We start from the raw sequence: 27,239 nt of genomic DNA, 5'->3' as shown, positions 1-27,239 counted from the left end.
GAACAACTTATCGACAGTCACACAGTAGGTGTCAAAGCCAGAATGAAAACCCTAGTGGTCTAAGTCCACACACTCCACCATCTCTCTGCTTATATCTAAAAGACAAACTTCTCTGTTAAAGATTGACCAGAGGGTAAGGTTTAGGCATGAGATAAAGTGAGACTTCTGACTACCCCAAGTTAAAATTAGCTGTAGTCTTAGAAGTTGGAGAATGGAAGACCTCTTTTTCAATTTAGAGTCCTCACTCAGATAGTCTTACAAAATGGAGACCAGGAGCTGAAAAATGCTAGAAAGAAAAGAGACAGACCCACATTATTCTTTCAATGAAGTGACTCTACTTTCTGGTTAAGTTTGCCCATTCTGTGGTGGAGAGGAGCAAATGCAGAATTCTAGCTCAGTTCCCTCCTAGGTATTGGAGCAGTTGTCCCTCTCCTCCATGGACATAAGGAAACAGGGAATTAGTATTCCTTGGAACCATCAGCATGGTGTTCAATCTTTTGCAAACCTGTGATTATAATATATGAAATGTGGCTGTTATATAGTAGGTATTTGATGCAGGTTACATCCCGTTGACCCCAGTCCATTTAAATTGATCCGGTCTGCTTATACACATGCACAAGAGAAGACATTTCTTCCCTGGCTTTCAGCATTTGTCTCTCCTTACAGTCTATTAAAAGCTCTGACTTACAGTTCCTTAATCTCACCTATTGTGGTTCCTTGTTCTATCTCTCATTGAAGGAGATCAGATAATAAACACAAAAAAAGTGCTATAATGTCAGGTGAGTGACATTAAGAAAAGAAAACATGGCAATGGGACAGAGAGTGGCTGATGGAATGGGCAACATTAGTAGAAAGGTCATCAAAGAAAGTCTCTCTGAGGAGGTGACATTTGAGCTGAAACCTGAGTGATGGGAAGGACTCATTCAGGCAAGAATATGGGAGAAGAGAACCCCAGATGGAAGTAATGGCAGGTACAAAGTCTCTAAGCCTGGAATGAGTGGGCAGGTCTATGGAACAGAAAGAAAGCCAGTGTGAATGGAGCAGGCGTTGAGTACATAATTTGAAGATGAAGAAGCAGGCAGAGTTCGGATCACTCAGGGTCTCATGGACCATGATCGGAAGCTTAAATTTGATTCCAAGGAAAGTGGGAAGTCCCTGTTGGGTTTATCACTCTGACTTCTGATATTTGCCTCAGGGTCTTCTTGTTTCCTGGCGTCCTGCTTCTTCCTGTAGCAAATCCTGTCTGGGTTTCACTGGCCCAGAGAAGTGATTAGCTCCCCAGTGATCTAGAACCATCCTTTCTGTATGGTCACTGCCACTCCCCAATTTCACCTCTCCCTCTTCTGGCTCTGAGGGAGAATTCCTTGTTGCTCTCAACAGAGGGACACATACAGAATTTGTGGATCTGGTAAGAAAAAGAATTCCCCTTAAATGAAAGGCCACATGAATCTTCCCAGTGTAGGTAAGTGCAATTTTTGCAGCAGCACCCCTTAGATGCATGAAGGTGTAAGCTGCCAAGGTTGGGAAAAGTCCCCAGGAAGGCCTCCATCTCAGAGGAAATTTATGGGAGATATCTGAAATATCACTGATTTCCACATACGCTTATGAGATATCAGAATGATGGAAGCTGTTGGTGTCTAATAAGAAATTTTGAAAAAGACAAGCTAGATACAAATCTGAGATTTCTCAACATCTCCAGCTGGGTCCAAAGGACAAAGACTACATGTGGTGACTGAGTCCTTGGAAAGGTGATCTCTGTAGTGCAGTATGGAATTTTTGAGGATCTAGTGGAGTGGTATAAAATTCCCCATAGAACTCTCTAGTTCCCCCTTCTCAGATTCTATGTGCACAAAACTGCCTTCTTATTGCCAAAAACAATCACTTCCATTTGTACTATACTCTTCAGCTCATGAAAGTGATTTCAAATATCATGCAAAACAATGCTAAGTAGTAAATATTCTCTTTTATACAGGTAAGAAAACCAAGGTCCAAAGAATTAAGTTACATGAATCCTTGAACCTAGGTTGATATGGATGCAGTTCATGTTCATTTTCACTTCTATAGAGTTGTTTTATGAGTTCAGTTTATTTCCTGAAGAACTAAATAGTGGGCCCAAGTATTCTGGTTGTTGGATAGGTTCATCCCACCATCATGTATGAATAACTTGGAGGTCCAGTCTGTATCTGTTTATTGTGAGTTTTGCTATTGTATCAGTGCCCTGAGGCTACGGAAATTGACAGAACCAAGATCTTGTAAGGTAGAGTGCCAGAACTTGAATTGTGGTGACTCTACCTAAATGCAGATACCCTCAAAAGGCCTGGCTGGAAAATAATCTGCTGACTTTTTCCAAGCTGTCTTAACTGCAAGATCACTCAACTGTTTCCACTTTGTTTTGAAGCTGCTTAAAAAAGAGCAAACAACTCTAATCTCTCTTAGCCGGTTTTCCAGCTGGAGACGCAGAATAGCATGGGGAGCTGATTAAAATGAGGTGGTACTTTAAAAACCAGGAGCCAATTGACCTTAACTATGTTTCTTTCTGCTTTTATATGTTGTTGTTGAAACTGCAGGTAAGTGATTTGCTGGCCCCGGCTCTAGAGAGGTTTTATATATTGTTCGTGTGGTCATAATTCTCACCCATTTTCCTTTCATACTTCTTAGGTAGGGAAATAATTACTGCTTCGGGCTCCTGCTTTTGGGGTATTATTATGTGAGTCACTAAAAAGCCTAGCCTGTCTGTCCTTTTTTCTTCCTTCCTTCCTTTCTCCTTTTAATGTCTCTCTGTTCAGAAGAAAGAAATCAATTTTTGAATTGATTTCAAATTGCATTTGAATTTGGAAAATTAAAACAGATGAACAGCAAAATACCATTATTTTTAGAGCTCATAAGACAAAGCCTGACTGGCTTGGGGTTTTGACTGTTGGTTCTTATAACAAATGGCTCCTTTAAGATGGCACCAAAGTCAATACTAATGGTTATTATGATTAAGTACAGCTCCCTTGGTGTCCGTTTCCTGCTCTTTGGCTTTCCTCCCCTCTCTCCAATGCACATACATGGTTTCTGTAAAGTTAAGTGTATCTGATATACACACACGCCAAGTAGAGAAAGTTTGTAGCTGACCCCTCCACCTCCCTTTCTATGTCTTCCCTCTGCCTAACAACTCTGACTTCCCCTAGGCCTCACCAGGCGCCCACCCGTCCCCACCATGTAGTTGCCCCTCTTCTGGCCTGCATTTACTCTCTCAAAGTCTTGTAAGCTTAAGGCATCTCAAGATTCTCTTTCCATCACCCCTTTCCTGAAATCGCCTAGCCTGGGCCCTGCTCTCAGCTAAGTCAATGCTAAGACAGCTGATATGGTTTGGCTCTGTGCCCCCACCCAAATCTAATCTTGAATTATAATCCCCACGTGTTGAGGGAGGGACCTGTAATCCCCACATGTCAAGGGAGGGAAGTGATTGGATTATGGGGGTGGTTTCCCCCATGCTGTTCTTGTGACAGTGAGTGAATTCTCACGAGATCTGATGGTTTTAAAAGAGGCAGTTTTTTTCCTGCACTCTCCCATCTCTCTCCTGCTATTTTGTGAAGAAGGTGCCTGCTTCTCTGCCTTCTGCCATGATTGTAAGTTTCCTGAGATCTCCCCAGCCATGCAGAACTGAGTCAATTAAACCTCTTTCTTTTATAAATTACCCAGACTTGGATATTTCTTTATAGCAGTGTGAGACTGGACTAATACAACAGGTGAATGATAAGGTCAAATGCCCATATTAAAGGTACACAATAGTTTTCAATGTAATGTGTGTCTTCCATAGCATTAATCCAAAGGTGTGACTGATGGTACAGTTTTCAGGTGCTTCTAGGACATCCTAGAGACAAAGCAGGGGTACTATTTCAGGCATCTTTCATAATACCAAAATAATTCATGTCTGTTCAGGACTCTACCAAATACTTTCTCATTAATTATTTTTATTCCCCCTCCAGAAGCATTATGAGGTAGGTGATATTAATTCAGATAAGAATGAGAAAAATGAGGCTCAGAGAGGTTAAGTGATTTGTCTGACATCACACAGCTAGGAAATGACCACACTGCAACTGGAACCCAGCTCAGCTGACTTGAAATTCTTTGTGTTTTCCGTTCTGTCACATGGTCTTATAATACTTTATTCCAAAGTTCTCTTGAAGAATCGCCTGGTTTCTAACGGCCTTCCTATAGCAAGAAGGAAATGAACACATTGTGTAAGAGAGTTTTTGTATATGACTGGCATGATAGTGTGACAAGTCCTGGTAAGACTTCCTCAAGCATTATGAGCATGTGTGTACAGAACATGGCTCCCAAGGACATGAAGTAGGTGGGATAGGCAACGATCTGTGTACTGCGAACATGCCTCGAGGACTTTTGTACATCCTCTACCTGGTCTGGTCTCTTCCTCCCACCCCTCATTACTAGGTCCTTCTCAGTCTTCAGGCCTCAGCCTAAATGTCACCATCTCCAAGAGATCTATAAGGAAAGCTCCCTTACCATTATTCCTCATTTCTACTTGCTTTCACAGCATTTCCCATAATTTGTGATTTTAAAGATATATTTATTAACTCATTTTGTCTGTATCACCATACTTAGAGTTTAATAAACTCCAGTGAAGACAAGGCCATCCATGCCTGTTTCACCCACCTACTGTATCCCGCACAGGACTTGGCACAGTTAGTAATGAGGGGTGGGAGGAAGAGACCAGACCAGGTAGAGGATGTACAAAAGTCCTCGAGGCATGTTCGCAGTACACAGATCGTTGCCTATCCCACCTACTTCATGTCCTTGGGAGCCATGTTCTGTACACACATGCTCATAATGCTTGAGGAAGTCTTACCAGGACTTGTCACACTATCATGCCAGTCATATACAAAAACTCTCTTACACAATGTGTTCATTTCCTTCTTGCTATAGGAAGGCCGTTAGAAACCAGGCGATTCTTCAAGAGAACTTTGCAAGGTTTCTCGTGAAGGTGGGCATTTCTCTCCAAGTTATGCTTCTAGCCTCATCTGTAATATTCACAAATATTGTGTCCCAAGTATAGGATTGTGGATGGCTCAGCCAAACCCATCCCCACTGCTGGAGACACAGCTCACAGGGGCCACACTGACAAGGGACCACCAGGATGTGCCCAGATGGAACTTTGTGTGTGAAAAACAGCATAGTGAGCAACAGGTTGTGTGTCTTGGGTTTGCAAGAAGAGAGGATTTGGGCATCTTTTGCCAAGGGGGTTCCATCACACTATGATGATGCATGCTTTGCAATTAGTGTTTCAAAAAACTCTTAATAATGCAAGGATCTTAGGTTAAGCTGTCTACCTGACTTACTGCTAGTCTTCAGTTCTAGATGTTTCTAAACCAAACGTTTATTTAATTAAGCCCTGGCTGTGTGCCCCTTTTTATACCAGGCCTTGAAGTAAATGCAGAAGTATAACCATCACAGTCCCTGCCTTTAATGAGACTGCAGTCTACAGGAGGAGATAAAACATACATATGTTTAACAATTACAAAGGGGCCCCGCCCCCGATGACGGGAGGCGCCAAGTGCGTGGGGATTCCCACAGCCCTGGCCATTACCTGGCCTGCCCCACAGCAAGATGGCGGCCTGAACGCAGCTGGCAACGGTAGAAAGAGCTGTTGGCTAAAGGAAGTGGAGGGGCCGTGGGATGTGGAGAGCTGGGGGCTAACTCCCGGACAGTGGAACAGAAAGAGCTGCCGACAAACAGATGCAGGTGGAGGAGGTGTCACCTCCCAAAATGACCAGTGCAGCCCCTGCTAAGAAACCCTACCGTAAGACACCACCAGAGCATCGGGAGCTGCGACTGGAAATTCCCGGATCCGGGTTTGAGCAGGAGGAATCCCTGACTGACTTGGAAAGGATGAAGCTCTCGCAACAGGATAATGAAGAGCTTCGTCGGCGCCTGGCCTCGGCCACGAGATGCACTGAGGTGCTGGAATGTGAGCTGGAAATTGGGCAGGACTGCCTGGAGCTGGAGCTGGGCCAGAGCCACGAGGAGCTGGACAAGTTTAAGGATAAGTTCTGCAGGCTGTCGAACAGCTACATGGCTTCCCAGCAGACCAACCAAGAGTTGGAGGACAAGCTGCACACACTGATCAAGAAGGCTGAGATGGATAGGCAGACGCCGAACTGGGAGATCGTGGAACTGACCAACAAGCTGCTTGGATGCCAAGAACACTATCAACAAGCTGGAGGAGCTCAAGGAGCGGAACTAGGGGGACTGCAACCTGGCTGTGCAGCTCCTCAAGTGCAACAAGTCCCACTTCCAAAACTACGAGTTCTCCCATCTGCCCTGTGAGCTACAGGATGTGGTGAGCTACTATGCAGTGGTCAAGAGGCCACCAGCCCGGGTCCTGCTCCCAGCCTAGCCCCAGCGTCTGTGGTGCCTACTTTGGTCATTGCCCGAGTGTTACAGAATCCAGAGTCTCTACTGCTGAATTCAGCCCAGTCAAGCAGCGCTGGGCGCCCCGTGGCTGAAGATGTCTTTGTGCATGTGGACATCAGTGAGGGTGCCCCAGGTAATCCAGCCAGTCCCCCAGCTCCTGGCAGCCCCACCACCCAACCCAATGGGGAGTGCCACTCTCTGGGTACTGCTGGGGGCTCCCCGGAGGAAGAGCTGCCCCTGCCAGCCTTTGAGAAGCTGAGCCCCTACCCCACCCCATCTCCACCACACCCACTGTATCCTGGCTGCAGGGTCATAGAGTTCTCCAAGGATAAGGTTTGGATCCCCTGCAACAGCCCCCTGCCCAACTGCACTTACGCTACCTGCCAGGCCATTTCGCTGAGCCTGGTGGAGGAGGGGAGTGAGCGGGCCTACCCCAGCCCGGTGCCCAGCACCCCTGCCTCAGCCTAGGCCTCACCCAACCACCAGCCCAGCTCAGTGCCCCCAACACTCAGTGCCCCAGCCGGGTCTGTCACCTCTGAAGAGGACCTGCTGGCCAGCTGGCAGTGGGCATTTGTGGACCATACTCCGCCACCTGCCGCTGTGGCTCAGGGTACAGCCTTTGAATGTGACGCCCTCCCTGAGCTGCAGCGCCATTTTGCCCATAGCCCTGTTGACAGAGATGAGGTGGTCCAGGCACCTTTTCCCGGAACCAAAGAGAGTAGGCTTTTGCTTCCCAGGGAACCTGACTGGCTTTTCCAGGGAGGAGGAAGAAGAGCTGAACCTGCCCATCAGCCCTGAGGAAGAGCGCCAGAGCCTGCTACTCATTAACGATGTCGCAGAGGAGGGTCCTGGCACTTCCCACGCTGAGGGCAGGACCTGGCCACTCCCCAGCTCCAGCTACCCCCAGCGCAGCCCCAAAAGAATGGGGGTTCACTGCCTGCAATGCAAGGACAGCCTGATCCAGGCTCAGGAGCAGGGCAACCAGCTCTACTAGGGCCTCTGCTGGCCTTCCTGCCACTGCTGCATGGGAACTGCAAGGAGGCCCCACACCTTGGCAGCTCAGGGTCCCCAGTCCAAGCCCTTGACCTCTTCTCTATCCAGACCTGCACAGCTGTTCCCTGTGTGAGTGGGGTCAGGAGGTGGGCCGCACCAGGCCTGTCAGCTACGTTGACTTTGACCACAGAGGCTTGCCTCATGGTTTTCCCCTTTTCTTAGAATATTTATTCTCCAGAGGTAACATGCAGTTGGGTCTCAAGACTTTTCCTCCAATCAGCTCAACCCAGCCCAGACTGGGCTGTTCTGGGGAGCTGAAGAGTTTATCAGTATTCATCTTCCATCGTCCTTTCATAGTCAAGTTTGTTATTTTGTTTTTTTGGGGGTGGATGTTGTTGGAGTTATTAACCTCTAATTTCTGTTTCCTACCTGTTTCCCTTCCCCCCAATCCTCTGCTTGAGTTGTTAGCCTCAAGGGGCCCAGCACAGCTGGCCTCAGGGATGAGGGAGAGGACCGACTCAGGGCTCTCCTCAGCTGTTTCCTCCCTCCCTCTGGAAGGGAGGGTGGGGTTCAGGGGTCTCAAGCTGGGCTCTGAGTGAGGCCTGGCCCCTCCTCCCAACACTGGCTCTAGACTGTTACTCCCAGCTTTGGGAAATTTTACTTTTTTTTTTTTTTCTTGAGATGGAGTCTTGCTCTTTGGCCCAGGTTGGAGTGCAGTGGCGCGGTCTTGGCTCACTGCAAGCTCTGCCGCCTCCCGGGTTCACGCCATTCTCCTGCCTCAGCCTCCTGAGTAGCTGGGACTACAGGTGCCCGCCACCACTCCTGGCTGATTTTTTTTTTCTTTTTTTTTTTTTTTTTTTTTTAGTAGAGATGGGGTTTCACCGTGTTAGGCAGGATGGTCTCCATCTCCTGACCTAGTGATCCGCCCACCTCGGCATCTCAAAGTGCTGGGATTACAGGCCTGAGCCACCACGCCCAGCCGAAATTTTCACTTTGATGACTATTTTAAAATCAAACTATTTTACTGGTTAAAAAAATTAGCCGGGCGTGGTGTTGCATGCCTGTCATCCCAGCTACTCAGGAGTCTGAGGCAGTAGAATCGCTTGAACCCGGGAGGCGGAGGTTGCCTCCCATGGGTGGGATCCACGGTTCTGCACTTTCTACCTGACTCACAGATACAAATGGCTCCGGGAGAGAGATGCTTGGCTGCGGTTGTGCTGGTAATACCTTAAGGCAAGAAGTCTAATATGCTCTCACTTCCTCTTTTTCAGTCACCCTCCTCGGACTCTATATTGTATTTTATATTTGTTTCCCCGTTCAAGGATGCCCTTAAAGTTCATTTGTGTTTGCATTCACCTAGGTACAAAGACTGATGGTGTGTGTGTGTGCACACATGCACATGTATGTTGGAAGAATCATGTGGAGTTCAAGCAGATTGTTTTCATTACTGTGGGCATTTCTCAAGGATGCCCATGAACTTTACCCCTGGATGATAGTGCCCTGGTATGAGCTGAAGGGTAAAGTTAGAATCAATATAATTCAGGCTTGACAGGGCGGGGTTGGGAAGAAACAGTGATTACAAGTGAAGAGACTGAGCACAACTAAGAACACTACCCAGTAATTTTAGAGCTGGTCACCAGCACTATAATGATGCATAAGAAGCAGGAGACATGGTCCGTGCCCTCACAAACCATCTAGTATAATTGCTAAGACACAGTACACAATGGAAACAACATCAGGTAGCAGGATCAGCAGACATATTCCATGTAGCTCCACAGGAAACATTGGGAGGCAGATGGAGACTGGGTAAAAGGATGGGCTTTTAATTATTAGATCTGTTCAATAGTGGAAGAGGCTGCCTCGTGGGGTGCTGAGCTTCCTCCCAGTAGAGGTGTTCCAAGGTGGGATGCCTCTTTATCTGGGATGCTGCAGTCCAAACGGAGTTTAGACTGCATGGCCTGCTCCCTCTTAGAATCTGGGACTTTGCAGCTTTATGCCTTTTAACTGACCTCACATTTTGAGAGGTATGTAAGCCACACGTGGTGACAGCAAAGGCTTGACCAGCAGGTTGGAAGTGCTTACTAGACTAAGAATTCATCCTCGGGCTGTGCATCGGGATCTGTGTCTGACTAGGAAGAAAGCCTGCTAAAGACTTCACTGACTTGACTGCTTCAGGGCTGCTCTGGGAAAGTGGTTTCAGACGTCTCTCTTCATAGGCAGGTGTCAGCCAAATGTGTGGCAAGTCACCTCACCCTGGGAGGCGCTTTTATGCCTAAAGCCCGGGGAAGCACTAGAACTAAAACATCGCCTGAGGGAATCTGCTGCAGGTTTGGCTCTGCAAACTTTCCCATCCGGCTAATGAGGAAGTCCTGATTGAAAATGGCAGAGGGAAATTAAAAAACAGAGGAAGCAGCTTTAAACATAGCAACCTCTCACCTGCTTCACTGAGGCTAAGCTGGGTCCTAATATACCTGTGAGGAAAATGAGGCTCAGAGATATTTGAAGACACCTGCTTTAATGTCTTCTGAATTGCACTGTGGGCTCCTCCCTCAATACCAGAGTTATGTTTCCCAGGCTTGGAAAGAGTCTTCTTAATGGTCTCAGGGGACCACGTCTCCATTGAAAGCGAAAATCACCTCCCAGCCCTTCACAAATCCAGAGTGAAATGCGTGGAACTAGACTGAACACCATTATATGATAAACTAGTACTTAAATTTCATGTAAGTCTCAGGGGGTATGACAGAGGCAGAGAAGAGTTCTGCTTCTTGTTGATGCAGTTATTGGCCAAGATGTTGTTCTCCGCCACATATAAAGGAATTATTACAATGATTCGTGTTCACTGCTGATCCAATTTAGTTTTCCATTGCCAAGTTGCCAACAGGACTCCTTTGGGGGTGAAATGGGGAACTGGACCCTGAAATCAAGCTCAAAGCAAGCTATCTAACATTTATTGAGAGCCTAAAAGTTAGGTGTAACTTGGATTATCTTAGCAATTTATACAGTTATGGCTCTGCCATGAGTCATACATTTGGTTTCCTTCATGTCCCACCTTTTGGGGAAAATGTTTAGTATGTGAGTGTCTATATAGGACAGCTATTTATTTGCCTTCAATAGTGAATTGCCTCAGAACTTTACTTCCCTCAACCATGGGCTATGTGGTCCTCCACTCTGGCTTAAACTGGTAGTGGAGTCCGCTTTGCCTCAGCTTTTCTGGCAGGGGATCTTGTAGATTGGCAAGGTGTCCAAGATAACCCTGGGATTGTTCTCAATCAATAAGGTTTTGCTGTGCTCCAATTGGGATTAAACCTTTCGTTTACTCCAATATAAAGAGACTCGACATAGTAACTGCTCGGGACCAGGTGTGGCTTGAATAGCTCTTGCAGCAGGTTACTTAAAAGTTTCCTATGCCCGGGAGATACACCAGAGCAAAGCTGCAATTTTGTTAAACTTTGTAGGATTTCAAAATCCAAGGTTCCCAAGGCTCTGATACATATCCCTCCTCCGCCTCCGCCCCCACCCCCACCCCCACCCAGCATCTTCATCATTCTGGGCTCTCCATTCTCTCTCCTCTTTTCTCCTTGTTGAAATATGTTTCTAATCTTCCAGGCCTCTCAAACGCATCGGTGTTTCCTGCTTCAGTGGTCCCGGTGGAGTCACTCATTCTGTATTTAATGTATTCCGCACTTTAAATGGGCCTGTTAATTACTCCCTCCTCACTCTGAATTTACTAATTTATTGATCAAATTTCTTTTTGTGCATGTGAGTTTTATTTTGTATGTGCAAGGAATTTATTTGGATCAATTTTATTGACCCCCTCCCACCCCCACCTCCTGGGATACTTTCCCAAACTTTAATTAAGTCTCTGGGAAGTCTCCTTGCTTAAAAGGGAGCTTCTTGCTTTCTCCTTTGTGAGCGTTGATAGCATCAACGCTCCAGGCTAAGGTCGGTGTAACCACATTCTCAAGCAGGGGGATAATTTAAAGGGCAACTGGGGGGAAGAACTAGGGCAGGGGTTCTCAAAAATATGCTCCTCAGAACATCAGCCTCAGTGTCACCTGGGAACTTGTTAGAAATGCAGATTCTGACTCCACACCTATCTACTGAATTGGAAAGTGGAGTGGGATCCAGCACTTTTTTTTTTTTTTTTTTTTTTTTTTGATGGAGTCTCACTCTGTCGCCCAGGCTGGAGTGCAGTGGCACGATCTTGGCTCGCTGCAACCTCCATATCCTGTGTTCAAGTGATTCTCCTGCCCTCCACATCCTGTGTTCAAGTGATTCTCCTGCGTCAGCCTCCTGAGTAGCTGGGATTACAGGCGTGCACCACCACGCCCGGCTAATTTTTCGTGTTTTTAGCAGAGACAGGGTTTCACCATGTTGATCAGGCAGGTCTCGAACTCCTGACCTGGTGATCCGCCCACCTCAACCTCCCAAAGTGCTGGGATTACAGGCGTGAGCCACCGTGCCCAGCCCCAGCACTGTTTTTAAGAAATCCTGTAGGTGATTCTCATGCCCACTGAAGTGTGAGAACCATTGCTCTAGTTCAGGGTTTGTCAGCTTCAACACTATTGACATTTTGCGCCAAATAATTCCTTGTGGTGGGGGCTGTCCTGTGCATTGTAGAGTGCTAAGGCTAGTGGCCCCTCTTCACTGGGTGCCAGTGGCAGCCCCCAGTTGTGACAACCAACAACATCTCTAGACATTGCCAAATGTCCCAAAGGGGATAAGATCATTCCTGGTCGAGAACACTGAATTAGAAGATTCAAATCACCCTCCCTTCCCTCTTTAGAATCATCTCTTCTTTATTTGTCTTGGGGACCACATACATAAGACAAAAGTATCCATGAGGGATACTTACAACTTCTAGCATATGACCTTGTTTCATTTTTCACATATATATATTTCCTATCCCCAAGTACTAAGTACTGTGTCTTGGTCTAGGCCAATAAGCCCAAAAACCCAATTTGTTTTAACAGTTCATTTAACCACCTAGGATTAATGCCCCATTCCCTGGCCTTTATACAAAACTCCTGAACTTTTCCAGAGAGTGATCTGATTTTCATTTCCCTTAGAGACTTGAGATTATTTCCACGCTGTGAAAGAATTGGGTGGAGGGATTCAGACAATATCATCACTAAGGAGCTGGGTGGGAGTAGGAACTAGGCAGCAGCTTCTGCTCATGCCCCTCTTCTTGCTGAGAATGCCAAAGTATCACTGAAAAATGACAGAGGACAGGTGAAAGTTACAATTAGTGCCTAGATTAAATGGATCAGGTGGAATGAATTTGCTTTTGGAGCTAAGTCCTCCTATCTACTGTAACCCGCTTCCTCTATGCACACCCACTGCATTCTATCCCTCCTCTCTTCTGTGGCAAGCCTGCCCTTCACTCCCATGCCTGAGTGACTCCATCTCCTCCTCTCACGAAGTACCACTACATGTATAGGGGCAAGAATGCAGATTTAGGGAGTTGCTGAGCATATGGTAATGCCACTGTCAACTCCAGTATGTGGTCCACTGAGACAAGCACGAGTTACAGGAGCAGTCATGGACACTTGCCTCCCACTGCAGAAATATGCCGGAAAAATTAGTGTTTTTTTTTCTTAAGGCCAATCTGGGAGATGTGGCCACTCCTCAGCAATACCCTTAACCTCATGGAGCATTCTTCCCCCACCCGGGCCAGTCATCCAGTGAGCCAATTAAGAGGCAGCCAGCTGGAAGGCTTTCCACAGTGCCAATCTAGATGGGCCCTAAAACATTACTGGAATAAACTAGCAATATCGTGCCAGTTTATTCAGGTTTCCATACACGACTTCACGGAACTAGTGACGTGTAAATTGGTTCTGCTCTTTCCAAAACTGACAACATCCTCAAGTGAAAATTAAAAAGAAAAACCAAACAAACAACACTACCACAAACTCACTTTACAGTTCAAATCAGTTGAAATTTTGACACCTAATTTTGACACCTAATAATGCATGGCATAGTGCTGATAATAGCAGCAAAAGATTTATTAATTAAACTTTAAAATCCTTTAGTGTGACTCTCAGGAAATTGTTTGGCTCAGAAATATGCAAAAGAAAAATGGAGAACATGAATGAAGACTAGCAGGAAACATGCCGTTAAAATAGCTTCACAGTGAAAGTAAATTATTAAATGACTCTGTTTTATTAATAAAAAATCAGTTTTCCCACCCCTGTTAATGTTAAACAGATATTTGAAAAGCATGTCCAAAGCAATCCCGAGTCTCAGGCCTTCCCTGCTCAGGTCTGCAGAAAGCAGCTAAAAATGTACTGTATTCATTGGCTCAGGGAATTAAATCTTTCAGGCTCCTCCTACATTCTAACTGCCTGCACTGTGCCTTGCTATGTGTGCATCTGTGTTTTCAGACACCCTTGGGTTTCTGTCTTGGCTCTCCTTTCTCACCTTGCTTTCTTTAGACTTGGTAGCCTGGTTCCCATAGAAGCCGCCAGTAGGAATTGCCCCATGCTTCCAACTTTAGAAATTCTGTTCATATGCACCTGCGGCAACAATGAATCTCAGTCCCAAACTCAGGTGTGCATAAAATGTAGCTTTCTTAGTTTTCTCAAAGTTGTTGTGGTAAAAAAGAGTGGGGACTCAGAATTTTTAATTCTTTACTGTTTATAAGAAGTGTTAATTCTTTACTGTTAATAAGAAGTGTATTATGCCAAAGATGTAGAGAACTATTCACTAGCTAGAGGCTGGGGCACACTACACTCTAGATCCTTGTGTCAAAATTGCAGGCTCTTTTATACATGAGTATAAGCTAAGATCCTGTTGCAAGAATTGTCTTGTGATAGTGGGGGATGGGTAGTTTTGTAATCTTCAGCTAGAAAAGGTGAAACCCAGTGATACTCAGCAAAGTGCAAGAAATAGACATTAGTTAACAAACTTCCAAAAGGTTATTTAAAAGTGGTACTGGTAACATTCATTTGAAAAGGAAAGGAGGTCACTGTGTTTGTCTGATGAAACATTTTTCTCTTCTAATCATTGACATGCAACGTCTTTTATTATAGGAGCTAATTTCCTCTTATAGTCCGTCCTCTGTGGATTTGTGAGTCCACACATTTTTACCTGTACATGAACTTGGCTATGAATATGCCTTGCCAAGGGTTACACTTGTTCATCATCACCATAAGAGACATTCCAGGGAGATGAACATGGTGGGATGCAGGAAAGAAACACCTTCCTGATAGATGATGGCAAACTACAAAAGTAAGCAAGGTGAGCACTGGTAAGAAGACTTGGCTGGTATTAGCTCAGTTGGTTCCCAGTTCATATAATTAGTCCTGGAGTTATCTGTCTATGCACTTCATTGAGACTTCATTGTGGTCTTTACCTCAGTGAATCATGGGTGCCAAAAATGACTCCCTTATTCCTTCTAGACTAAAGATGACACAGGGCTTTCGAACCTAAGGGTTCTCATCTAGCCTTTAATATCTTAATTTGTATCTGGATTTTGCTGAGGAGTTAGATTTGCCCTGTTTTTGGTGGGGGTTGTGGTTTGAATCCTTGGCTCTATGGTTCATAGGTGGGGAAAAGCTTGCAGTTAGGTTTATGTTTCTGTTGGGTGGTCTGGAGTCCACACAGCTGTGTATGTAGGTGGGTCCAGGGAACTTTGAAGGATCCAGCACTTCTGAGTTTGAGGTGGTTCGTTCTCTGGAATTTCCTGCATAGACCTAGTCCCCTGGCTGACATGGATATCTTGGTGTGGATTCCCATGTTGGTCTGTAGCCTGAACACATACTGAAAGGAACTGTAGACATTAGCTCTTGACTTTAAGACTGCAATGTATCCTTCAACATTTGAGGGCAATCGCTGGACTACTAGCTAGAGGACAATCTCATGAGGGTTTAGTGCACAGTCCAGTGACTTGCAGCCCACAGGAAGTTTACTTCTTTTAAACATTCAAAATTTGAAGGGCTTTAGGCCTCTTATTAAGGCCTGTTTCATGGCAGAATGTACTTAGTCCTTGCTTAATATTGGACATTTTGCCTTTGCTTCCACTTTGTAAGAGTTTTGAGGGTGGTAAAGAGTGTGTGTCTGAAATTTGTTTTTTACAGCTTTAGATAGGTGGTGAAAATTTTGTTCCATAGACTAGAAGCCTTGGTCTGATTTCATATTAAGAGGAACTTTCCAGTGAAAAAATGTATTCCTGAAGCATATATATAAAAAAAAAAAAAATCAGTAATAGCACTATCCTCCTATTGCAGAGGAAAGCCTTGGGCCATCCAGAAAAAAAAAAAAAAAAAAAAAAAAAGGCACATTACTACTCAGACATGGGAGTATCCCACTACCTGCAAACAGTCAATAAAATCAATTTGCAGGTAAAGGGCCTTCAACTCCAGTTGTGTCCTATGTCACATTTGTTGCAATTTTCCTGCATTACAAGTAGCACAAAGAGTAGCTGACATATACTGAGAGAGGCTATATTGGAAAATCCCAGTATAAATTTGGTATTTTTTATTTATTCTATCATCTACCGCCCTTTACTTATGGGTACCCTATGGGGGGAGGCTTGGACTAAGATGGGAGGAAGGACTCAGAGGTCACAAGATTCCTGGCAGGATATGGTAAACAGGATAGGAAAGGCAGGCTGCTGAGGAACTGTCAGCAGTGAACACTGTCCAAGCAGTGTTCCTTTTGGTGAACCCCATTGTGGGGATGGGGCAGATAGGACCTGAGGACAGGATAGAGGGCTGACAGTCCATGTATCTGTGCAAAAAGCAGCATTAGCAGCTGCCCCACCTTGAGCGTGGTCCTTTTTAATATTTTAGTGGTCTGATAAGCAAATCTGCCTGGGAACTAAATACTTTTAAAAAATTAAATCTATGAAAATAAGATGCCTAAAGGTCTTAGATGTTTCAGTACTGAAAATTTAATAAGATTGTACTTTGAAATCATAACTGTTAATTAATTACACATTTCAAATTATATTTACATGGCTGTCACAAGGTGAAATCTCTCATGTATCATGAATATATAATCAGATATACAGAGCTTCCTTCTTAACACAAACATATAAATACATTAGTTTACTTCTTTTAAACATCTCTATACCTAATTCTGTGTTATCCCACCTAGGGAAAAATTATCATACCAAATCAATGAAGATATTTGCTGCCAAAGATTTAGGCATGGAGGTCAACTGGATTCTCATTCATGACCCTAATAGGACCTCCTGAACCCCATTTATGTTGTTTTAAGAGTGATTCCATAACCTCAAGAGGTAAGTGATCAGTGACTTAGCCCATTTCCCTGGGATAATGTTATTACATTACATAATAAGTCTGTAGTTTCCATCCGAGTTGATAAAATCTTATGATATTGTAATGTAATTCTCCTCAAAGAACGTAGAAGTTGATGGTTTCTTGAGATATGTTAATACCTTTCCTGTTGATTCATATTCTTAGGGCCATACATATCTTAAGGATACTTACGTTTATATACAATTGAATTCCAGATATTTCATTTCTCTTTGTCTGACTTGAGATTGCAGTTTATTGGCCATTCTGATATTCCCCTGGCATCAGAAAATGCCCTTCAACTGATGTATTTACTAGTTTCTATATTCTGTATTGATACAATAATCAATAATGCCTCATGAATGAGAAATAAAACTCCATAGAAATGCATTCTGTTCTTTTTTTTTTTTTTTTTTTTTTTTTAATTGAGACAGAGTTTCACTCTGTCGCCGAGGCTGGAGTGCAGTAGCACTGTGTCGGCTCACTGCAACCTCCGTTTCCTGGGTTCAAGAAATTTTCCTGCCTCAGCCTCCCAAGTAGCTGGGATTACAGGCGTCCACCACCACGCCTGGCTAGTTTTTATATTTTTAGTAGAGACAGGGTTTCACCATGTCGGCCAGGCTGGTCTTGAACTCCTGACCTCAAGTGATCCACCTGCCTCGGTCTCCCAAAGTGGTGGGATTACGGGCGTGAGCCACTGTGCCTGGCCATTCTGTTCTATTCACCTACTCTTGAAATCATCTGTTATGGTTTCTTTTTGTGTATCATTATGGAAGCATGGTTTTTCATAGACTTACTGTATTTCAGTCACCTATAGTAATTATTTTCTTTTTAATGCTGAAGACTTCAAAAACTTTTGCTCCATTCTTTATAACATGAGCCAATACTCATTGAAAGTTTTGTTGCTTTCTAGTACAATCCTATTTTCCCGGCTCCCCTTGTGCCTTTCTGCCCCAGACATGGAATCAGTCATGTTTGAAGGAGTCATGGTTCCTTTTAGTGAAAGAATAGTATCAGAGACCAGAATCTGAATGCTAAGGGGGCACTGTGTGGTTATCATTGCTCTTGGCTCATTTCAATGAACAGAGCTAGAAAAGGTTTGTGATTTTTCTCTTTTCATATTGTTATTTTACATTTATCTCTTATGGTACAGAATTCCTTCCTAAAGTTTTGATTTTGAACACAGTAAATATAGTTACTTATTTTCTTAATCTGGTTAAAAAAAGGAATAGTTTCAAAATAACAATATAATATTAAACAATAAACCTACAAAGTAAAGTTCAAGATTTTCTATACAGTTCTTTTTGTTCTTAGTTGCATCCCACTAAGAATGTACAGTCACCTTTCTTTATCCGAATCATCCATAACTCCTCATTCTGTATGGTTAAATAAGTATTTGATATTTTCATTCAGTTATTTGTTTGCTTTCAATTTGAAGGCCTTGTCTTTTAGTAGTTGATATTTCTTTTTTTTTCTTTTTTGAGAGGGAGTCTCACTCTGTCACCCAGGCTGGAGTGCGGTGGCACAATCTCGGCTTACTGCAACCTCTACCTCCTGGGTTCAAGAAATTCTCCTGCCTCAGCCTCCCAAGGAGCTGGGATTACAGGTGTGTGCCACCACGCCTGGCTAATTTTTATATTTTTGGTAGAGACAGGGTTTCACCATGTTGACCAGACTGGTCTCGAACTCCTGACCTCAGGTGATCCACCCGCCTCGGCCTCCCAAAGTGCTGGGATTACAGGCATGAGCCACCATGCCCAGCCAGTAGTTGATATTTCTTAGTTTTCAGAAAGTGAAGGCTTTTCCTGGTGGAGGTAGGAATTAAAGAAAATGGGGGAGTCCCCTTACCTCTCTACATAGAGATGATAAAAAGATTCAGATGCTCAGTTTTCAAGGTTCTGTTTAATATAACCCAGGGGAATGAGCTAAATCACTGACTTCTTCACCTCTTGAGGTTATGGAATCACTCTTAAAACAACGTAAATAGGGTTCAGGATGTTCCATCAGGGTCATGAATGAAAATCCAGTCAGCCTCCACACCTAAATCTCTGGCAGTAAAGATTCAGATGCTATTTTCAAGATTCTGTTTCATATATAATGGTACAAGGTTCGTGTATATGAGTTTTGACTGAATAATTCTGACTCTCATTATTTAATTTCTAGTAACATTAGAACCTCACATTTTCACATATTCAGTTGAACTCTACTGAATTCTGTATTTATCTTAAAACTTCCTAACTTCTTGATTTATTTTCTGAGCTACATGTTCTTCTCTTTTTCATAACATTGCAATGCTTCTTTAAAAACTATATATATCACACTATGTACTGATAACCAAAGTTTGCAATTTATGACATGATTTTTCTAATTAGTATTATTTTAATGCAGTGATATTCATAGTCTTTAATTTTCCTGCTGGAAATCAAGATGATACCTTGAATTCCATGTAATTAAAAAAAACAGTACTTATAAATATAAGTTCTGAAGGTTTTACCCCCAAACCCTCTTTTGATTCCTGGCTCACCACTCTAATTTTACTTTGCATATATGTACCAGTATCTTTCTTTTAATTGTATACATTCCCGTTATAGAATTTCAGTTTCTTGGAGGCTTCTGGATAAATACTTTATTGCTGTATGAACTCAAACTGCTAGAAACCAATTAAAAATGTAAGAAAATAGAACCAGATTATATTAAAATATAGTAATTCCTGAAAAAATACATCTTTAAACTTTTTCCAGAAGCTTTAAGTTGATTTTTTCTGTAGATTTGAAACATTCCCAGATTATCTATTTCTTCTACAATTTATAAAAGAGTACATTTTTAGAATTATAGCAATTTCTACTGAGATTCCATGGTTTATGTTTCATTTACATAAAGCTTTGAGTAGTTTATTTCAGTGCAGAAATCTGATCCTTGCATCAGATTAATTATGCCCTCGTTCCCAATTTTGCTTTCTGTAGGTACTGCACGACATTGCTTTTTTTTTTTTTTTTTCTTTTTTTTAGGCAGAGTCTCGCTCTGTCGCCTAGGCTGGAGTGCAGTGGCATGATCTTGGTTCACTGCAGCCTCCACCTCCTGGGTTCAAGAGATCCTCCGATTCTCCTGCCTCAGCCTCCTGAGTAGCTGGGACTACAGGCACCCGCCAACAAGCCTAGCTAATTTTTGTATTTTTAGTAGAGACGGGATTTCACCATGTCGGCCAGGATAGTCTCGAACTCCTGACCTTGTGATCTGCCCGCCTCAGCCTCCCAAAGTGCTGGGATTACAGGCGTGAGCCACTGCGTCCAGCCGCATTCTTTAAGATTAAGGTAAACTGAAAACATTTCCTATTTTCTTAAACAATGTGCTTTTCACTAATCTTTTAGAATTTAAAAGCTACTCAATACTAGATTCCAACATAAATTATACATATTTTAAAAAACAAAATTCAAAAATGAATATTTTATACCAAATAGGAAATTTAAAATGAACTGACACATTAAGATTAGAAAGAGTCTTGCAATGTACAGATTTTGTCTATGTCTCGTGGTTTGTCTCTGCTTTTTTGGTACTTCCTGTCTGAAATGTGGAATATTTGTCTCTTCTTGTCCTTTGGACTGAAAAAAACACCCATAGGCAGTCCATCTAGTTAAGAGACAGAAGACTACACCTACATTTTTGAGGTCCTAGTAGAGAGTTTTCACTACAAACTTATACTGACAGTGTGGATTCTTACCAGAAATGACAAAGCCTTTCTGAACTGAAAAGGGTTCAGGTACAGAGGATTTCCAGGCAGCGGAGGGGAGGTGAGGAGTGAGGATGAGGTCTTAGTAGGTATGCACTCAGCCAACATTCTCTCATCCATCATTTGGGGTCTGTGTTGCGTTTTCTTTTGTAAGGACTTGCTGTTTCCTCACCTGTAACCAGAAAGTTGGGAGTTCTGGATTCCTCTTTTCTGCAGACCCATGGATCTCACTCACTGGCATCTTGTTGCTGCCATGCAGGCAGGGTCAAGAAGTAGGGTAGAGAGCACTCCTCTCTCCTATCTTACTTCCCCCAAATTGGGGAAAATGGTCTCCATTCATAGTTCAGGCTAACACATTTTGTTTTTACCAGAGAATCCCCTTCTCCTAAGTGTTTCAGCTTTTGGAACTTAAAAACTAGAATGATTTGCCAGCTAGTTACATTTTTTACTCTGCCACACACCTCTCCTGAGAGTAAGCAAAGAGCTACTTGTTTGAATAAATGGAAGGGAGGGGAGAAATGCCAGGATGAATCTACTCCCACCCTGTAGATTAGCAATAATACATATATATATAATTATATATATATATATTTTGAGATGGAGTCTCACTCTGTCACCCAGCTAGAGTGCAGTGGCGTGATCTCGGCTCACTGCAGCCTCCATTTCCTGAGTTCAAGTAATTTTTCTGCCTCAGCCTCCCCGGCAGCTGGGACTACAGGTGCCCACCACCACGCCTGGCTAATTTTGTTTTTTATTTGTATTTTTAGTAGGGACAGGTTTTTCCATGTTGGCCAGGCTGGTCTTAAACTCCTAGGCTCAGGTGATCTGCCTGCCTTGGCCTCCCAAAGTGCTGGGATTACAGGCGTGAGTCACCATGCCTGGCCAATAATAATATTTAAAAAACTGTCACAGCCACATACCAAAGCCCAGGACCTTAGAAAATGAAGGCTATAGGAAGGGACCACATCTGATAACAGCCCAAAACTAATCAAGGTGCTTATTGGTCCCAAAGATCTTGTAGGAACAGTGTTAGAAGGAACCTTTTAGATATAAGAAAGGAAGGAGCACATTGGCTGGTCAGTTTAGGGAGAATTTAGGGAAGTCTATTGCTTCTACATTTAGAAGTTGTGTTTAGCATTTTACTACTCCCAAAGCCCATTTTCCCCCTTCATTGTAATTTTTTCTTTTGGAAGAAGTGGTTGAGAGGATTCCCTAGTTATTGGTCATGTTTCGGAAGAAAATAAGCCAAGTTTTAAAATCTCACTTTACCCATCCAGTAACCTTTGGGCAGAGGGCAGGATGAGGTATTGAGTTATTTCCAATTTGTGAGGACCTCCATGTTACCTTACTGTCTCCTGCAAAGCCCATTGCCAGACCATGAGCCTAGAGAGAGGACAGAATAATACCAATGTAGGAGATGACAAAAGGTAGACAGGAAGAAAGAAGAGATGGTTTTCTTCCCACTCAGTTTTGTGATCAGGGATGAGGAGGCTGGTGAATTGGGACCCTGGTGAACGGGAGTAAGCACCTGTAACCAAATCCTATGGCTCCAGAGAAAAGTGTGCAGTACAGAGTAATGCAAGAGAAGGGCAAGGCGTGGCTAACTGATGAGGATATGGACCCTTACTTCACAATGGAGCTGTGCAGTGCACATTTACATTGCATGTCTGTCAAGAATTCTTGGATGTATCCAGAAATGGCTACATCCTAGAACAATAATGACATACTGAAATTTAATGGCATGAAAACAAACAAAATCCATCCACTCTCAATGCAATAAACTTGTGACTGTAGCATCCCCCAACATTATTTGGGTGATGAAAGATTGAAGGACATTTAGGCAAGTGAAGTTACCAACTGACTAAATTATCTTTTATGATAATTTTCTCAGAAAGATCCCAGAATACTGATCCTATCAATAAGTCCATATTTTATATTTCATTCCAAAAGACAAACTAGAATATCTCAGACTGGATCCAGGTGAAAAACAAACAAAACAAAAACGGGTTAAGAGAGCTTACTGGAGATCTAGTAGTGACCTGTGTGAACCTATTACCTGCTTCTTTTTTTTTTTTTTTTTTTTTTCTTTTTTGAAGTAAAACCAATATCACTGTCCTGGTATACAGAACAAAACTGGGGAAAGCTCCTTTAGAAGCTCCTGAGCCATCATGTGGGGAGCAGCATTCAGACAGGCTTAATAGTCCAAAAGTCTATTAAAGTCACAAGCACACACCCTGTGCTTAGTAATTACCGAGTACACTTATGCTAATTAGTCCAGATTTACAGATTAGCAATGCATTTTAACGATTTAATTATAATCCCAATGTGATATATAAGGGATGAAATTGAACATTGCAATGCTGTTACTGATTGGAGCTTCTTTGTTTTCTTATTATTTTTAAAGGTGTGCACACATGGGTTGGGGGAGAGGGAAGAGATTTATAGGCGTTCTAGGAATGCTCATGTAATAGATCCCTGGCTTATGATAAAATAACTAGAGCAGAAAACTCTAGCATTGTACATTCAACAGAAGGAGTTTCCAAAAAGGGTTCAGTTTCTGAAAGGATAAACTGATTAAGGGGCTATCTACCTCCAAATGCCCTAGTAAGGGCCACTTAATAAAGAATTTTGTTAATATTGGTAAAATTTAGCCAGTGTTAAGGCATAGTAAGCTAATCGGAGACAAAGATAACGTATAAGTAATAGCTTTTAAGAAATCCACTTATTTGAATTGCTCATTTAGCACCCCCTGTCATTTAATTGAGAGTAGGATCTCCAGGAGAGACCAAAAGCTTGATACGAGTTTAGCAGAAAGAAAAGGAAAAAGAGTTGGCAGAACAAGGCCCTGGTTACACTTTCCCTGGCTTTGGGAGTTACAGCATGAGGGCATCAGGGCCGGGAGAGAGAATATCAAAGACAAATTTTATTCACTTCCAAATTTGGCTCTAGTTAGTTTTATTATTCACTTCACCAGGAAACCTGAAACTAGAGAGATAAGCCCTTACATTTTTATAACACGTTCTAACTTTGTAATGGGCTCTGTTCATTATCACTTTTGATCTTCACAGAACCCTGTGAAGTTAGCAGAGTCAGGTTTTATTACATCTATTTGGCAAATAGCCACCTGCATTGTCATCTTCTTCACTTTTGTGGTGGATCATTCTTAAGCAGGGAAAAGGCTCAAGAAATTGCATAGATACTTAAAGAGATAAACTGCTAAATTAAAACAAAGATAACACTGTTCTATCTGGATTGTGTTTTCAAAGCAACTTTATTTAGGTAGAACTGACATATATAATATAACTGCACATATTGAAAGTATACTCTTTGATAAGTTTTGACATATGTACATACCTGCCAAACTATCACCACAATCAAGATGATGAGTATATCCAACACCTGCCAAAAGTGTCTTCCTGCCTCTTTGTATTTCTTCCCTCCCTGTCTTCCCTACTCTGGTTTTTTACTTTCTTCTCCTTAATTTGAATTTCATATGCCCTTCTTCTAGTTTCTTAAGGTAGAAGGTGAGGTCATTGATTTGAGATCTTTCATCTTTTCTGACACAGGCAGTGAGTGCTATAAATTTCCCTCTAAGTACTACTTTGGCAGTAACCCCAAACTTTGATCAATTGTGTTTTCAATTTTATTTGGGTCAAAATACTTTCTAGTTTCTCTCTGGAATTCTTCCTTGACTCATGGGTTATTTAGAAGTATGTTATTTAGTTTACAGATATTAGGGGATTTTCCAGATATTTTTCTACTACTTATTTAGAATGCAATTCCATTGTGGACACAAAATATCCTTTTTATGACATGAATCCTCTGAAATGTATTGAGACTTGTTTTATGGCCCAGAATATGGTTTGTCTTGATAAATGTTCTATGTGTACCTGAAAATAATTTGCATTCTGCTGTTGGATAGAGTGCTTGCTCTATAAATTAGGTTAAGTTGATTGGCAGTATTTATTATTATTATTATTATACTTTAAGTTCTGGGGTACCTGTGCAGAATGTGCAGGTTTGTTACATTGGTATACACGTGCCATGGTGGTTTGCTGCACCCATCAACCCATCACCTACATTAGGTATTCCTCTGAATGCTATCCCTCGCCTAGCCCCCCAGCCCCCGACAGGTCCCAGTGTGTGATGTTCCCCTCCCTGTGTCCATGTGTTCTCACTGTTCAAACTCCCTCTTATTCTCATGAGTGAGAACATGCAGTGTTTGGTTTTCCATTCTTGTGTTAGTTTGCTGAGAATTATGGTTTCCAGTGTCATCCACGTCCTTGCAAAGGACGTGAACTCATCCTTTTTTATGGCTGCATAGTATTCCATGGTATATATGTTCCACATTTTCTTTATCCAGTCTGTCATTAATGGACATTTGAGTTGGTTACAAGTCTTTGCTATTGTGAACAGTACCACAATAAACATACGTGTACATGTGTCTTTATAGTAGAGTGATTTATAATCCTTTGGATATATTCCCAGTAATGGGATTGCTGGGTCAAATGTTATTTCTGGTTCTAGATCCTTGAGGAATTGCCATACTGTCTTCCACAATGGTTGACCTAATTTACACTCCCACCAACAGTGTAAAAGCTTTCCTGTTTCTCCACATCCTCTCCAGCATCTGTTGTTTCCTGACTTTTTAATGATTGTCATAATAACTGATGTGAGATGGTATCTCATTGTGGTTTTGATTTGCATTTCTCTAATGACCAGTGATGATGAGCTTTTTTTCATATGCTTATTGGCCACATAAATGTCTTCTTTTGAGAAGTGTCTGTTCATATCCTTCACCCACTTTTTGATGGGGTTGTTTATTTTTTTCTTGTAAATTTGTTTGAGTTCTTTGTAGATTCTGGATATTAGCTCTTTGTCAGTTGGATAGATTGCAAAAATTTTCTCCCATTCTGTAGGTTGCCTGTTCACTCTGATGATAGTTTCTTGTGCTGTGCAGAAGCTCTTTAGTTTAATCAGATCCCATTTGTCTATTTTGGCTTTTGTTGCCATTGCTTTTGGTGTTTTAGTCATGAAGTCTTTGCCCATGCCTATGTCCTGAATGGTATTGCCTAGGTTTTCTTCTAGGGTTTTGATGGTTTTAGGTCTAACATTTAAGTCTTTAATCCATCTTGAGTTAATTTTTGTATAAGGTGTAAGGAAGAGATCCAGTTTCAGCTTTCTGCATATGACTAGTCAGTTTTCCCAGCACCATTTATGAAATAGGGAATCCTTTCCCCATTTCTTGTTTTTGTCAGGTTTGTCAAAGATCAGATGGTTGTAGATGTGTGGCGTTATTTCTGAGGCCTCTGTTCTGTTCCATTGGTCTATATATCTGTTTTGGTAACAGTACCATGCTGTTTTGGTTACTGTAGGCTTTTAGTATAGTTTGAAGACAGGTAGCGTGATGCCTCCAGCTTTGTTCTTTTTGCTTAGGATTGTCTTGGCTGTATGGGCTCTTAAGTTCCATATGAAATTTAAAGTAGGTTTTTTTCAATTCTGTGAAGAAAGTCAATGATAGCTTGATAGGGATAACATTGAATCTATAAATTATTTTGGGCAGTATGGTCATTTTGATTATACTGATTCTTCCTATCCATGAGCATGGAATCTTTTTCCATTTGTTTGTGTCCTCTTTTATTTCCTTTAATAGTGGTTTGTAGTTCTCCTTGAACAGGTCCTTCACATCCCTTGTAAGTTGTATTCCTAGGTATTTTACTCTCTTAGTAGCAATTGTGAATGGGTGTTCACTCATGATTTTGCCCTATGTTTGTCTGTTCTTGGTGTACAGGAATGCTTGTGATTTTTGCAGATTTATTTTGTATCCTGAGACTTTGCTGAAGTTGCTTATCATCTTAAGGAGATTTTGGGCTGAGACGATGGGGTTTTCTAAATATATAATCGTGTCATCTGCAAACAGAGACAATTTGACTTCCTCTTTTCCTAACTGAATACCTTCTGTTTCTTTCTCTTGCGTGATTGCCCTGGCCAGAACTTCCAATACTGTGTTGAATAGGAGTGATGAGAGAGGGAAATGAGGTCTCTGCTAACTTCTCTCAGGCTGTTGCAATAATCTAGATTAGAGCTGATGAGGTTTTATTATGGTACTAACAATGAAAAATAAGGAAACTAACCTAAAGAACATAAAAACCAAAATAATTTAGAGACGAATGTGGTATGAGGGGAGGAAAGAGAAGATCTTAGGATGTTTTCAAAACAGTCAAGAAATATATATGTACGATCTAAGAATGATACAATAGACTTTGGATACTTGGGGTAAAGGTGGGGGGGGTGAGGAATAAAAGACTATACATTGGGTACAGTGTATACTGCTTGGGTGATGGGTGCACCAAAATCTCAGAAATCACCACTAAAGAACTTATTCATGTAACCAAACACCAGCTGTTCCCAAAAACCTATTGAAATAAAAAATAAATTAAATGGTATATATATGTATGCCCTGATTTCCAGGACCCTATTTAAATTTAACACAATGATTTAACATGAAAGTGCAAAAACACACTTTCGATTTACAATATTATCAACTTGGAATGCTTTATCAGGACTTAACGCCATCATAACTTGGGCACCTACATTCATTTTCTATTGCAGTATGTAGTAGACAGAATGACCCCCTCAAAGATACCTGCAAACCATTCCCCAGAACCTGTTAATGTTACCTTATATGGAAGAATGAACTTTGCAGATGTGACTAACTTAAGAATGGAGAGAGAATTCTGATTTATCTGGGTGGGTGCAGTATTATCATGAGAGTCTTGATAAGAGGGAGGTGAGAAAGTCAGAGTCAAAATAAAGGTATGATGAAGGAAGCAGAGGTC

The 27,239-nt window shown here is 42.3% G+C and overlaps 1 pseudogene; it reads left to right on the top strand.

Moving 5' to 3' along the window:
• Positions 1–5,444: 5,444 nt before the first annotated feature.
• LOC112616145 lies at positions 5,445–7,379 on the top strand (annotated as a pseudogene).
• Positions 7,380–27,239: the final 19,860 nt, after the last annotated feature.

The sequence above is a fragment of the Theropithecus gelada genome, chromosome X (genome assembly GCF_003255815.1).
Source record: "Theropithecus gelada isolate Dixy chromosome X, Tgel_1.0, whole genome shotgun sequence".
NCBI classification, from domain to species: domain Eukaryota; kingdom Metazoa; phylum Chordata; class Mammalia; order Primates; family Cercopithecidae; genus Theropithecus; species Theropithecus gelada.
This window is presented reverse-complemented; position numbering and strand designations above follow the sequence as displayed.